This window comes from Scomber japonicus, chromosome 8 (genome assembly GCF_027409825.1).
Source record: "Scomber japonicus isolate fScoJap1 chromosome 8, fScoJap1.pri, whole genome shotgun sequence".
In the NCBI taxonomy this organism is placed as follows: domain Eukaryota; kingdom Metazoa; phylum Chordata; class Actinopteri; order Scombriformes; family Scombridae; genus Scomber; species Scomber japonicus.
The window spans coordinates 1,714,349-1,730,416 of record NC_070585.1 but is presented as its reverse complement, the minus strand read 5'-3'; the positions used below and the strand labels follow the sequence as shown (position 1 = coordinate 1,730,416).

General features: G+C 39.8%; 5 non-coding genes across 5 annotated transcripts; all 5 read left to right on the top strand.

Annotated features, from left to right (window-relative positions):
• The first annotated feature begins 439 nt into the window (after window positions 1-439).
• trnat-cgu (transfer RNA threonine (anticodon CGU)) lies at window positions 440-511 on the top strand. Its single transcript has one exon. It is a non-coding gene; the product is annotated as a tRNA-Thr (tRNA).
• A 266-nt stretch (window positions 512-777) lies between these two features.
• On the top strand, window positions 778-849 carry trnat-cgu (transfer RNA threonine (anticodon CGU)). Its single transcript has one exon. It is a non-coding gene; the product is annotated as a tRNA-Thr (tRNA).
• A 289-nt stretch (window positions 850-1,138) lies between these two features.
• Window positions 1,139-1,210, top strand: trnat-cgu (transfer RNA threonine (anticodon CGU)). The gene has a single exon. It is a non-coding gene; the product is annotated as a tRNA-Thr (tRNA).
• A 762-nt stretch (window positions 1,211-1,972) lies between these two features.
• Window positions 1,973-2,044, top strand: trnat-ugu (transfer RNA threonine (anticodon UGU)). Its single transcript has one exon. It is a non-coding gene; the product is annotated as a tRNA-Thr (tRNA).
• Window positions 2,045-2,363: 319 nt separating this feature from the next.
• On the top strand, window positions 2,364-2,435 carry trnat-cgu (transfer RNA threonine (anticodon CGU)). Its single transcript has one exon. It is a non-coding gene; the product is annotated as a tRNA-Thr (tRNA).
• The last annotated feature ends 13,633 nt before the right edge of the window (window positions 2,436-16,068 follow it).

Sequence of the window (16,068 nt, the reverse complement as noted above, 5' to 3'; positions counted from 1 at the left end):
GAAGTCTGGGTGATATTTAAGTCACATGCTTCTATATATTCACTGAGTCTGCAGTTTGTCGCACTTTCTTTTAATGAATATACTTTTCCACCTCCGTCAACCATTAAAAAAACCCATCATAAATTATTTTGATCTATTGAGTTTACACTTTACTGAGACAAAAGAAAAAACTAACTATATACTTCAACTAACTATATATTTTACATTCTAAACAAGAATGCTCTGTCCTAGCTGTAATAACTATAGCATTGCGGCCCATTGGTAAGGCATTGGTCACCAATACTGAAGTTCATATATTTAATCCCTTTCCATGCCTTTACAGGGATTTGTATGCGCTCATCAACATGGATCTTTCCCTCCTCCAGTGAGATAAACTCACTGAAATCATAGTGTTTGGCACATGCTATGCACAACAAATAATGTTGCTCTGCAAAACTATGGCGTGGTGGCCAAGTGGTAAGGCGTTGGTCTCGTAAACCAAAGATCATGGGTTCAATCCCCATCCATGCCTTTGAATGATTCAGATGAACTGACTAAAATCATAAGATTTGGATGCATGCTATAAATTCGTATTTATGAGGAGATGATAAGGGTGACCTCCATTCAAAAACATGATTCAACAATAGAAGATCAGTTTTGTCAAGAAGTTAGGGGTCATGCCAGTGACATATTGGAAACAATGATGGTCAGTGCCTCATGATCAAGCAGCTTTTAGTCACAATGATCCCTATACATTTAATTTTGGAGAACAAAAGTCACAGTACCTGCCTTTGCTCAGGCGTGGTGGCCAAGTGGTAAGGCGTTGGTCTCGTAAATCAAAGATCATGGGTTCAATCCCCATCCATGCCTTTCACACTGATTCCGTCTCAGGCTGCTTTAAAATGTCATACTCAATCAGATACATATTGGATTTTTTTGAATGCGACCGCAATCTGAACAGTCAGTTTGCATTTAATGCGACTTTGACGTTATTCTGGAGCAACACATAGCTAATGCTCCGCATAAAGACCTCATTAAAGTATACATTTTCTTTCTCCTCTTCCTCCTTTTTAACACCTGTGGTGTGAACATAGCCTAAGTCATGATCCCTATACACTTAATTTTGGAGAAGAAAAGTCATGGTACTAGCCTCAACCAAGGCATGGTGGCCAAGTGGTAAGGTGTTGGTCTCGTAAACCAAAGATCATGGGTTCAATCCCCATCCATGCCTTTGAAGGACTCCGATGAACTGACTGAGATCACAAGAGTAGGGAGCATGCTATAAATCTGTACATTAAGTTTGATCTAGACTTTGTGGCCAAAGGAGATTGCTTTGCCATGACATTAGAGTCCAGTGTCACTTTGGAAACAAGTCAGGGTCAGTACCTCGTTATAGAGCAGCCAAAATTTCTGCTTTTAGGCTACTTTCACACCGCAGTTAAAAGTGTCGCATTGAATCTGACATTTCCAAATTCGATTCAGGCCACTTTCAAATGTGATACTGAATCGGATACATATCATATTTTTTTGAATGCGACCACAATCTTAACAGTCAGATCGCATTTAATGTGACTTTTGACGTTATTCTGGAGCAACACACATCAACACACAGCTAATGCTCCGCATAAAGACCTCATTAAAGTATTAATTTTCTTTCTCCTCTTTCTCCTTTTTAACATCACCTGCTCACAAATTTGCCGGCTGCCCCCACACACTGTTTTTAACATTACACCATAAATGAGACTACCAGTAACTTCACCAGCTGTTGCTGTTGCCATGTTCACTTCCGTAAACACTGTTCTGTGTGTGACGTCATTAATTATCAACAGAGCATGCGGGTCACTTCAGGAGGCCACATTTAAAAGTGTAATATGAACAGTCAAACAAAAAGTCAGATTTGAGCAATAAGGCCTGCGGTGTGAACGTAGCCTAAGTCATGATCCCTATAGATTTAATTTTGGAGAACAAAAGTCATGGTACTGGCCTTAACCAAGGCATGGTGGCCAAGTGGTAAGGCGTTGGTCTTGTAAACCAAAGATCATGGGTTCAAACCCCATCCATGCCTCTGAAAGGTTGGTTCGTAGATGTGCATCTTTCCCTGCACCTATGATATGATGGGAACTGTAAGAGTTTGGTGCACACTATAAAACCTGTACTGTTACTTGTGGTAGAGGGAGGTGTTGAGGCCACCTTTTGCTCAAAAACATGGTTCTACCATAAAAGATAGGTTTGCCATGATGTTAGTGGGCAGGCCAGTGACATATTGGAAAAAAGAATGGTCAGTACCTCGTGATCAAGCAGCCAAAATTTCTGCTTTTGGTAAAAGGAGCCATTTAAACTTCATTTTGGAGAACAAAAAGTCATGGTCTGCCCAAGTCAAAGAAGGCATGGTGGCCAAGTGGTAAGGCGTTGGTCTCGTAAACCAAAGATCATGGGTTCAATCCCCATCCATGCCTTTGAAAAGGTTAGAATGAGGTTGGAATGCTATGGAAAGACAACAGCTTAAAGAAAGTGCACTCAAATGCATTGTAAGCAAATCACATAATCAACAGGTCATTCCAATGATACAAATAGTGGTCATAACTCTGAAAATGATGAACTAAAAGCTTTCCTATGAGTGTCATGGGCTTATTGCTTAACTTTAGTTATTTGGGTACAAGGCAGATAAAGTGTAATAGCTGGTACTTTTCATGTAGATACCTGGGGAACAGCTGCCTTGCCATGCTAATGGAAGTCCAAATAAAGGCAAGTGTAAGCAATTTCCCTCTGTCTTCTGCCTCTAAACATTTCCAGTGGAGCAGTGGCGAGATTAAGTGCCTTTATGTTAATTGTGGAGCAAGAGAAGAGCGTGGCTCTTGTATTCACCCAGCTCCGATTTTTACAGACTCACAGTGGCTCACATTTCAATCATAAGCACACTTCTCTAACATTAAGGCCTCTGCTGACTTTGTGTTTTCTGTCCACTCAGTGGAAACAGTAATTCAGGCTACAGCTGCATTCATGTCACAAAGGAGAACGGGTAGATAAAAGGCTACTGCTTGAAAATGCTCTCAAAGTCAGTTTTCATCTGTTAGATGCAAGCTGGGAATCCAGGAAATTATTATGGCAAACAAGAGGAGATATGTTTTATGTGTTGTAATATTTTGTCTTTGTTTATTTTGACCAACTGAAAAGGCAAAGAGAAAGCCAACAACAGACATCATCTGCGGCTGTACCATGGTTTAGGATGCTTTAGGAGAGCAATCTGCCTCTTAAATTAAGTTGTACTGTTAATACAGTAACTACAACTGCCCAATCCAATCCAAACAAGTGCAGCACAACTAAACCATCTGATTTCATTGACTTGCTCAAATTTAGTTGATTTGGTCATTTTCTTTGATTTTTGTTCTTCTATCATGGGTCAGTATGCTACGTAGATAAATTATCTCTTTATCTGTCTGTTTTATTCGTGTTTGTTGCTGAAATACGATTGGGAGTCTGCACAGGTTGTTTTATTTTGACTATTGCCAGAAGTTTTATGCTGATTATCTGGTGTGATCTGCTCTGTTGACCGTGCTGCTGGCTGAAATTAGCCTTTATACTTTCAGTAAAAGATCAAGCTGACTATTGGAGCACAGAAGCCTGTTGTACATCACAAGAATACAATCATTGGTCATAAGTGGCCAAAATCACTGGGTAATATTGAAAAATGTATTCAAATTATTGAATTTATATTTTATATTTCTCTAAGTTTCAGAAAATGTCTCAACAAAACCAACAACTAACAGATTCTACAATAATACTGTGTTTATCTAAAGCCTGATTATAACCTATTCGTCTGTGTAAGAGAGCATCATTGTCTAGAAACAAATCACTGAGCCACACTATTGCCCCATGAACACACACTGTAGTTTATTTTGACTCAATCCTGCCGCATGAAAAACTCACTTGAATACCAAATGTGGATTGATCCACGACTGAAAACCACCTCTATTAAAAATAATATGAAAGAATCTCTATGTACAGTATTTTTCCCCACACTATAGTCTGTTCATTATTTAATAAAAGACAGTAAGCATGTTTTCTGCTTCCATTGCTCTCTAAAGATTTCATTTATTGACCTCTCACACTCCTGCATGGCTGTTTGGAGACTGTGGATCAATCAGACCGCATATTCACAGTACACATACTGTACAATATTACACTCATCCATACTTCATGAACATGCAGCAAGGTGGTGCATGCACAGACACAGTTCGATTAATCCTTTACTTAGTCAAACCAAAAGTTGCAGGGCTACGGTGTGCTGCTGCTGGCCGGCACTCAGGCATATGGCTCTACTCAATACATAAACTTCAAGCACTTGAGCCTTGACTTCAGCTCCTCCACTCTCTCTGTGCAGCCCACTCTCAGTCCAGCCACTACTGCAGTGAAACAGGAGAGCTTGATTAGTCAACTTACTCCAGCTGTGCCAATCAACTCATCTCGTGCTGATCCTGCTGAGCCAGCTCTGTACATCTTCTCTCCCCCACCTCGATCATAGAGTGTACGTGAATGACTTTTAGTCCTAACTTGTGGCACCCTAAATGACATAAGCATATCGGCAAAAACCCTCACCAGCTTCCTACCAACACTGCCAGTGTGTCACCTCGTATTAAAGGATAATTCACTACTAATGTTTTACCTCAACTTATCAGAACTTCTCCTGCACTTTTAACAACAGCACAAGTGAAAGGTGTCACATTCAAGATAATTTTAATTGTGTTAGTGTAGCAGAAAATATGATGTAATGGGCAGAAGCTTGGCTTGTGTGTGTTGAAGAGAGAGAAAACAGGAAATGCTTTCCCACAACTATTAATCTTCAAAGTTCCTTAAGGAATTAGCAGCACTAAAAACTGGTCGACACAACAACATGCAGATACTTGTTGCCCTTTGTTCAGTTAGTAATAATGCAGGGAGTAACAGTACAAGCAGAAACAGCCACAGTAATGATGATTTTTGATGAAGAGCTGCAGACGGCTAGCACACCCAACAAGTAAACTACTTATTTTACTTTGTCCTGCTGTGTAATGGAAAAACATTCACAGCGTGCCAGCTCAACTGAGCAAGGAAAAGGGTGAACAAGTGTCACTGCAGTCACAAAATCTGTAGTGGGAGGTAGTTTGCACCCTTTCTGAACAGTAGAACAACCAGAATTTTGGTAGGTTACCTGCTTTCCTAGGGGTAAGATAAGATATATATACATATAAAAATATTTTTTGTACAGTTGATATGCCATGGATATTGGCATACACTATATTATATCCTATTACATATAGATCAGATGTGTCTAAACTATTCCGTAAGGGCCATATGGCTGCAGGCATTGACTCATTTAGTCTACTGATCTCAGTCTTCAGACAGTTGATTGGTTGAATCATGTGTGCACTTTTTGGAATAGTTTGGACATAGATGATATAGATGATCCCAAAAGGGGGTCAGCTCTATATGTTCCTACAGCCCGATGTTCCCACATTTCTAACTTTTTTTTTTGGTTAGAATACATTCAGTACTACTTTTATTAGATTCTAAATATCCAACTAACATATGATGATAAATTAACAGATTATGGCAACTATAAATGATAAACTAATGATGATTTTATGTTTATTGTTATATGTGATGTGCTCATAGTCATACATTTTAGCTTTGCTTTTCAGACTTGCCCCAGCACACACTCTAGATATGAAGACACAGTGAAATTCCATCAATTTGACGATGGAGAGATTCTTTGTACAGTTTTCCTGCCATTCAGGCTAAAGTCATGGACCCACGGCTAAGCAGCTGACTGACAAGGACAAGTAAGGGGGGGATTATGCAACTATTTCAATATGGTTTATGTAAAACTTGGTGGATTAGTAAAGTAATCCTATGAAAGGATTGTGCTAATTTGCTCGTGAAATATAATTGAGTATTGCAGGCTGGAAAATGGCCACTGATGACTTCAGGAAGGCTGAGGGGTTTGTGCAACTAATGTGTTGATTGACACAAATCCAACCTGTGGTCAAATTCTTCCCATCCGACAGACATTTCAGCCAGAGGACTCTATTCATGAGGAACATCAAGGAGGAGATTTGGTCCAATCTCTCCACATGTGACCAGGTACCATGACTGACATTTATTCATTCACCATGAATATTGCAGATATATAACAAACCCTATGCATTCACATTCAGTCACATTTTCCCACATTGTTGCACATGTCTTCCCTTTTCCTTTTTTAAATTGAGCATAATGAGGTCCAAACCTTCCTAGAGGATGCCACAATGATGGACCCAAGATTAAAGTTCAAATTGGACAGGGATGCCATTTGGGACAGGTTGACAGCAACAGCAAAAGCAGCGAATACTACAGAGGCACAAGAGGTATTTTGACAATCCTTGTGGCACATGTCTGTCGTGATACCTTCCTCTGGTTCCATATATGGTACTTACATGGCAAGGAGAAGGAGGAGGAAGAAGAAGACTATGTAAGCTCGTATGATGATATGAAATTGATTAATATATGAAGGTTCAAATCTAACCATTTAACTAAACCATTTGGTTATGGTCCATTTAGTTTCAGAATCAACTCTAAAAGAAACACAAGACAGCCTTGGAGGAGCTGGTTTCAGCAGAGGACCTCAACCTGCAGCAGACAGTCCAACAAATGACCCCATCGATCAGTGAGAGAGAAGAGAAAGAAGTCCTGCTCTACAGAAACCTGCTTCTCATCCCTGTATTAGCAGACCCTGCTGTCTGTTGGTTGCAGAAAAGAAATCTTGCTCAAACCTATTTGTTCAGGCATCCTCCACCTCATCTAAGAGGGTGTTCTCCACAGCTGGAGACACCATTAGCCCAGAAAGATCTAGGATCGTCCAAGAGAATGCAGACAAGCTCATTTTTCTACAGAATCGCTGATTTTATGTACCAGTTACCAGTTATCAGCCAGTTTTATGTTTTTCAGTTCTATTCTTTGAAGAAAACAAGTATTGCAATTTATTTGAACATGTTCAAATGTTATTAGACAGGCATGGTAGTTACACGCTGAGATTGTGTGTAGTTGCTGGTCTTGTGTAACCAACAGTGAAGGTTACAGCACTGTGGGTAGGATTCAGTTTGGGCTGTGTGGCCTGAATGGTCTCCTGCTTCTAGAGCACAGCATAGACAGTACAGGTCAGTATTGGGTTACTGAGGGAGTATGCCTACCTTTTTTCAAACAGAAAATTGATCTGGAATCGATAAGGGAATTGGTAAAGAATCAGACTGATAATGATTAATGGCAATATAATCAATACAATTATTATCAATTCCCAAACCCCTCATCACTGTAAGCAAGCTAACAAGACTATAACTAGTATATGGCATATCACATACAGGGCCGCTTTAATGCACGGGCTTACCTGGGCTGAAGTCCAGGGGCCTCTCAAGTTCAGGGGCCTCCCATTTTCAGGGTCATGATGAGCTGAAAAGGTCATATTGTTTTGTAACTGTCAATCACTCTAATCACACGTTACGTGGCTGCTGATTGACCTATCAGACTTACCTATCAGAATGTCTATAGTTAGTTTTGGGGTGTGTCCCTCTATGATTGAGTGACATTAAGTGGAAAATGTTGGGGAGCACGTATGAGAGTGGAGCCCAGAAAAATAAAAAGCTTCTTAAGAAAGAGTTGCGAGAAAAATAATTGCTGAAGAGCATCCCAAAGCTTGCAGCAGTGGTGAGGAGGAGGAGGGGGGAGCACAAGAGCCCCAGAGAGAGGACCAGGCTGCAAAGCAGTCAGGGGGAGACGATGACCCATATGACAGTGACCCGGGCCGCTGGGGAAACAATATTGACCTAAACGTGCACGCTTATTGGGCAAAAATGGGACCGGAGTCCTATCAAAATAAAGATGCTAATGTGTCGGCATCGGAACGCAAATATAAACAGCAGAGAAGATTTTTCTCAAAAATGCATTTCAAATGCAAACTCAGTAACGGAGAGTGTGTGCTCAGAGGATGGCTCTGTTATTCACCATCAACAGGTAGTGTGTTTTGTTTTGTGTGCAAAATATTTGGCGAGAACAAGGAAAAGTCAACATTTGTTAGTGGGGGTTATTTTGACTGGAAACATGCTAATGATCGTATAGTAGAACATGAAAGCTGTGACATTCACAGAAAAGCCATGATCGCTTACATCAACCAAGCAGCTGACAGTGGGACAGTGGACTCAGAACTCAAAAAACATTTCAATGAGGAGTGTGAATATTAGACACAGGTTCTACAGAGAGTTGTTACTGTTGTGAAGTTTTTGGCTGAACGGGGACTTGCTTTCAGGGGTGACAGCCACAGGTTTGGAGACATCGACAATGGCAATTATTTGGGGTGCATGGAGCTGATGAGCAAGTTTGACCCTTTTTTAAAGGCTCATATTGAAAAATACGGAAACGCTGGCAGAGGAACCCCATCCTACCTCTCCCTGAATGTGTGTGAGGAATTCATACATCTGATGGGACAGAAGGTGCTTGACGAAGTCATCAGCAGAGTGAAACTCGCAAAGTATTTCGCTATCAGTGTGGACTCCACGCCAGATATCACACGTGGACCAGCTGACTTTCATCCTGCGGTACATATCACCAGAGGGCTGTATAGAGGAGCGCTTTGTAAAGTTCCTCCCTATTGAAAGCCACACAGGAGAAGCACTCAGTTATTAGTGTTTTAGAGGAGATGGGCATTGTCATTAATAACTGTAGAGGACAATGTTATGACAATGCTAATTATATGGCAGGAGCCTACAAAGGCGTGCAGGCCCACATCAAACAGATCAGCTCATTGGCACAGTGGGTACCCTGTGCAGCACATACCCTAAACCTGGTGGGGGTCAACAGTGTGAACTGCTGTGAGGAGACTGAACAGTTTTTCAGTTTTGTACAAGCTTTGTTCAACTTTTCATCAAAGACCACTAAACGCTGGCAGATGATCAGGGCAGGTTTGCAGCCCAATGATAATAAAAGAATAGAGACTTTGAAATCACTTTCTGACACAAGATGGTCAAGCGCACGCTGTCGCAACCAAAGCCCTATGTCAGAACTACGCAGGGATCCAGCAGTCATTACTCAACATAGCTGATGATGATGATGAGCACCAACATTTGAGCACAAGAGAGGAGGCTAGGGCACTGCACAAAAAGATGAACAAACTGGAAATTGCATTAATGTGCAACATGTGGAATACCATCCTTCAACGTTTCCAGGGTGTGAGTACTGCACTACAAGCAGTGGAATTGGATCTGTGCAATGCTGTGGATCTGGTTTGGTCATATGTAGCAGGCCTCCGGGATCAGTTCGATAGCTTTGAGACAGCTGCAAGGAACATGTTCCCCATTGTGTCTCATGAGTACAAAGACACCCAGCGAAAGAAAAAAAGAAAGAGACAGGCTGATGAGTCATCTGAGCCTGAGTGCGAGCTATCAGGCCGCAAATGCTTGTGTACATCTGTTGTATATCTATGTCACTGACCGTTTAGTGTCAGAACTGGACAGAACGTACCAGTCATACAAAGATGTGTGTGAAAACTTCGGGTTTTTAAATGGGTAGCACTTTCCCCCCCAAGACCTCCGCTTAGCAGCATTGAGCCTGCAGAGGAAATTCAGCAGTGACTTGGAAGAGGACTTTGTGGAGGAGGTGGTACAGTTCAGAGAATTTGTACAGGATGAAAATGTGTGCAGCTCGTCTGCAGTGGAGTTACTGGAATTTTTAAGAAGAAAACTCCATACAGTGTTTCCAAACACAGACATAGCTCTACGGCTATTCCTGACTTTGCCAGTGACCAACGCGAGCAGAGAATGGTCCTTCTCCAAACTGGGCTTGGTGAAAAATAGACTGCGATCAAGCATGCAGCAAGACCGAGTCAGTCATCTCACACTGATGTCTATTGAGCATGACATCCTTCGTGAGTTGGATTTTAAGGACATAATTAGGGCCTTTTCTTCAAAGAAGACCAGATGAAAGCACTTCTAAAAAGGTAAGAAAGTGCTGTATTTATAGCTTGTGCAGGTTTTAAATTGTTGTGGTTATGCATTGTTTTAAGAGAAATGCACATTTGCTTAGATATTTGTCTAGACTATACTGCAAACCTTCTATAAATGTTGCTCAGTTTCATCTTGTTGGTACATGGCATTAGGCCATGATGCTCTCCATGTTGCTGAATGGAGTGTGTTTGTGTGTCTGTGCAGGTGCATGTGATTGGTTCACAGGGCCTGCTGAGGCCAGAGAAGAGGCTCCTACTTGGATCTGTTGCTGTTCTTTGCTTATGCTGTTATTAGTTATTATCAATGTTTGTGCAGACAGTTGATGGTTGGTGATGTTTTTCACAATATGTATTCATATATGTCTGTTTGTCCATTTTTCTGTTTTGAAACCAAGATGGAAAAACCGAAAATGAAAAAACAGCGTTTTCCGTACATGTGTGACACCAAACAAGCTTCTTGTTCTGATCCATGTGCAGTTTGTGGCCCATATACTCAGCATGATAGGGGACGGGATTCAGATTACGAGCACCCTTTAAAATAAAGAGAAATATGATTAAAAATGATTAATTCCTCTGTGTCACGTACTGGATGATATGGAAATACCAAGCAAACGTGTTTTCTCAAAACTCTCAACTCTGAAATAGAATTATTCACACGCACAAGTGCACATACACACGATATGTAGGCCTATTACTATCAGTAGAAAGAAATGCAGTGGAAAGGAAATAGGCTATACTTTATAGGCTATTTCCTATAAAGCCTATAAAGTAGGCTTTATAGGCTTTAAAGCCTAAGAATCTGTGTCTAACACAGATTTGAGAACAACACCTTCCACCCAAATCTCAGAATGTTTGATTTGAAAGAGAATTTAATTTAATTTTAATATAACTATTCTAATTATTTTTACACTCACTTTGCTCTTTCATCTGTTTCTATCTGTTGTTATTTTCCTAAGACTCACTCTGTATTGAGTGTATGTCTCAGCTTGGATGCATCAGCACAGCCCCAGCAGCACCACTGGGTGAGCTGCCAACAACATCCCGAGGAGCAACATAACGCTCCCTGCCGGCAGTGACCTCACAGGCTGGGTCAGCCACAACAACGCCTACACACGCTCCTCCGATAGTCATGCAATCATGGTGTAGGAGTCGAGGTGAAAACCGAGGTAAGTTGTCTGCTGGCTCAGCTGCAGGGCGCTTTTAGAATGGGCTGCAGTCAATGAGTGGCACCGCTGTAAACGCCCCCTTGAGGCTGTTATAGATAATAGTTTGTGCTGATTCATTTTTAAGGAGCAATGGCCAGTGGGGAACATCCAACACTAAACTAATGGTGTAAATCAGTCAGTAAGTAGGCCTGCTAGGCTCTGCTGTTGCAGTCCAACCAACAACTTCAAGTGCTGAGGTAAGCAAGATGAACTACTGCTGTTATAACCTGCTGAAGTTGAAGGTATTTCTTTGTGAGGCAGAAATCCAGGTAGTGCATTATGAGGCAAGTGGGGAGTTCAGACTCCTTCTTGCATCACATATCTAGTTAAGTTTGTTTTTCAGGCTTATTGCCAAACGTCAAGCAAAGATGCACAGTTTGAGGAGCTGTGAGTGAGCAAAGGTCCCTAAAAGGAAAGATGAGAGCAGAAATATTTTGCGTGAGTGCATCAATGGTTGTTTACTCTGTTTCAGTGACTGCAAACTTTGGTGATATGAGTTTGAACATACTTCAGCAAAGGACATATGCTAATACATTATTTGAGGTGCCTCCACTCACTGGCTAAGGCTCAACAAACGAATGAAAAAAAAACACACATAGAAACACTATAAGAGCTAAATAAAGATGTTTGTCGGCCTCAAATCCACTATACACTACACACATACCAGGACACTGTGTGTGTTTTGTTAGTACACATTACTCTATACCCAGTTTCTCCTTAACAGTCGACTAAAATCTACCGTTTCTTACATAAATCAGGGTTGCCACCTGTAGTGTTCTCGTGCAGTGTGTCAAAACTCTGACTAAACACCAAGTTAAACCATCGCCAATGAAGACAGAGTCGTAGTAAGGTCAACCATTTACTGTTTCACCTCTTCATTAACATGCTGGTGAAAACTGTGAACAAACCATACAAAATATTCAGTATCCGTGTTTTTAACTAAATATGACATTGCACGACCATAAACATAGATTTACATCACTGTATGCACTTTAAGTAGAAGTTAAAATGTCTACTAGCATGTTTCTTAGCTTGTAAATAAATGTAAATAAACTAATTTTTTAACCACTTATCAAATCTACTTTTTATCAAAACATTACTATTTATCTCTTTTTAACATTCTAAACATTAAATAAATGAACTTACGGCATTGCTTCTATGATGCTTTTTAGCGGACAGAGACAGATTAAATTCAGAGCATGCATAAGATGTCTGCCATGCTTTTCTGAGCAACCAGGGAGTGAACATAAACAGGAAATGAGCTATCAGGAAGTGACTTGACAGGATGTGAAGTCATCAGTAATCAAATATCAAAATAAGTCTTTCTTAAAGACAAGTTAAACTTAAGAGAAAATGTCAATACATTGTTTTAACTGAAACAAACACAAATAATCATTCAAAGGAGAAATTTGTAAGAAATAAAAGAATGCCTTAGAGGCAGCACACCACCTGCTTTCAGGTTCTGTCTCACATTCTCATGCTACCCAAACAAATGTCCAATAACAGTCTGTCACAAAGTCACTTCTTTATCGAAAATTAAGAAATGTCCTAGCCATCAAACTCCATTCAGACAAGCACTATGCGAATTGTTATGCAGGTGGGATGACATCAAATCTTCAGACTCCCTGACATGATCAGTCAGGATCAAACGTTAATGATATTCTCTACACATTAAACAGGTAAGAAAGGTCATCTTATATTTGAGGACTAGACACCCACAAGTTCCCAAAATGAGATAATCTTTTTGAATGGGAAGAGCCCCTGTTTTGCATTATGGATTGTTTGTAGCCTTAATGTTGCTTACCTAGTGAGTGTCTTCAAGTCTGTGTATAGTGAATCTGTTCCAGTCAGTCAGCACTAAAAGTGTTTTGTTAGCTCAGTTTAACCTGCAGGAACCTCTGACGACTCGTGTAACACAGAAGAAATAAGTAAAAAAAACGGTTCAGTAGCCAAGAATTACACCACTATCACAGATGGACACGGAGCTCAAAAGATACAGTTGTTACCTGCTGGGGAAAAACATGTTGACCGCTTCCAAGAGCCTGAGAGGAGAGAGTGTGACTGATAGACAAGCTACAGATAGGAGCCATTTCCTTTCAGCTGTAATGGTATTATTACCAGAAAAATGGCTTCAAGGATCAGAACTCTTCTCTTTGGATTAATAGTTTCCCAGGGAAATGTTAGCAACAGGTCGAAAAGTGTGCTTTATCTTCAAAAGGTCTTTTTCCAAAGCAGCTGTTGTGAAAAAGGGGCTGGTCTTATGTTTGGCCAATGGCCTGGACCATAATGTTGCTGACCTGTGAGAAAATATATCCCCAAGTTTGAATTTTTTTTTAAACTAATATAGATTTACTAATATTAGGCATTTCTTGGTATGTATGTTTGTTATGTACATAGGGATCTATTTGAAAGACTAATGTCAAAAGGTTAGGTGTTGTAAGCAAATTCTTCAGCCTACACATTTTCGGTCAGAAACTGCTTTCTTTCTTTTTGTTTCGTTCCTTAGAAATAGTGACACACACTTTAATGTGTGTGAGAAAATTGTCTTAAATTAAATAAACCATTTCAAATACCTCTTGGATTAACTGAAAACACATTTTCCCTCTTGGCTTTTTTACTTATCTCTTGAAAAGTTGATGTTTTAGAGATAGAATCACTGCCAGGAATATCTGTGTTTTATAGACACATGAAATTATCTAATAAATTAAGCTTTATAACTAAATTTGGGAACACAGACCATACCTCATACCCCACTTGTTTCCACACAAGTAGTACACACCTTTATCAGAACTCTGAGACTGGCGGACACAAATGCAGGCAAGCAGGATCTGTTCTCAAGTGTATTTATTCAGTCCAAGAGTCCAAAACCAGGAAGTCCAAAACCACAGGGCAGAAGTACAAAATCACAAGGCAAAATCTCGGAATCCAAAAAGGCAAAACAGGTCGATAACACTAGGGAACAAAACAAGGGATAACACTGGAACTCTTACAGAAAACTGACAAGACGATCTGGCACTGACACACAGGGGAGCACTCAGGGCCGGCCCGTGGCATAGGCAGTATAGGCAAATGCTAAGGGCGCCGTCCATCCAGGGGGCGCCACAAATGGGGGAAGAAAAAAAATGTAACTTCCACTATCCTTAAAACTACTTGGTATCATGTCTTAATATGAAGATAATAAGCCCACATTAATTTAACTGCATAGCAAAGCCTGTTAAATAGGAATACTAATAATAATAATGATGACACGTTACTTTCCTAAGACGCCCCCCCCCCACTAATTAGACTGTACCTGCTACCTGGGGGAGGATGGTCGTTTTTTAACGTGACCCCAAGGCTAGCTCGACAACAACATGTCAAAATGTCCCAAACTGTCTGGTGCCCAGGGGAGGAAAAAAAGAAAAGAAGAGGAGGAAAAACGAGACAAAGACAGAGGTAATGTTACAATCAAGATGATGTCATGACATTATTTGTGTGTTGCAGAACGACGATAACGTCGTTATTCATTAGCATAACATGGTTTGTTGTTAAACTGTTAGTTTTAACGCCAGTTAATGTTATGGAAGAGCCTAAGTTGTTATGGAAAATAGTAATGTAACTACTCCCACCTTACTTCCCAGCAAGCACATTTTGGTTGAAAAGACGTTGAAAATTGGTTGAAAAGTGAACGTTTTTTTACCGGCTATATGGAGACGTTTATTCAACTTTCACATAGAAAACATATTTCACCGGGAATTGCTGTATAGAAAATTCCCAGCTTATTTAGTGTGCAGACATAGCCTATATAGTTTCATATTTATGATATTTTATTCAACATTAAATGCTTTGAAATTACGTTTTGTTTAGACGTCATTTCACCTCCTCTCATTTATAGAAAAAACGTCAAAATAATCAATACAATCTCTGTAGAAAGCTACAACTGAGCTAATTATCAACCGACATCAAACTAATGTGTGTTTTGTGACACGTTGATGTTGTAACTGTTTTCAGACGGTTGAAAAGACGTTCAGACCTCATATCAACCTGTTTTCAACCGGAAATCAAACGATGAAATTAGGGTTTGTGCTCGCTGGGTTTCCTCAGGGAAATGTGTAAATATTAGATCTAATCAGCATTTTTATTAACATCTGGTTAGCTAAGGTTTTCTTAGCTTGTAATAGTCAATCAATTAATTAAATGCTATTCCTTTTCCACTCTTTTATTATAGTTGTAAGCCGAGCTGTATGTTGTGTTACAGTTCATATTGTCTAAAGTGTGTTTATAGTGTTAAACTTTACATCAGTGTTAAAGTGCACATCATTCATGTTATAGCATAACTTAGCATTCCCACATTCTATATTATACTGCAGTTTACTACTTCTTTGCATTCTGCTAATCAGCATTTTGTTGTAATGACAATAAAATTGAATCTTATATAGTTTGCATATCAGAAAAAGTACATTGTATATTATACATGTACAGTATAGTGAACATCATGCATGTATCTCTTAGATTTTTCATTTATATTATTTCATTTCATTTTATTCTTGAAATCATATTATGTATCATATCATATTTATTATTAGACTGGTGTCACATACTCCTCTTCTCTCTTCAGATGCACTGTTGAGGTTTCTCAGTCCCACCCCTGCAAATCTTGGGTCACCTACAGCATCAAGCGCTCCTCCTGTTGCCTCCACCTCAGCAGCACCACCCAGAAGTGATGCAGCAGCATGTCACTTGTTTACACTTTTTATTTTGTGGGTATCTTATACTACTACTTATACTACTACTACTTATCTTATACTTTATGTAAGCTATTTATATTACATTTCATATATTCATATCATATTTTTTTGTATTTCTTTCTAATTTGTTCTAAGTATTTTGATTGGGCAA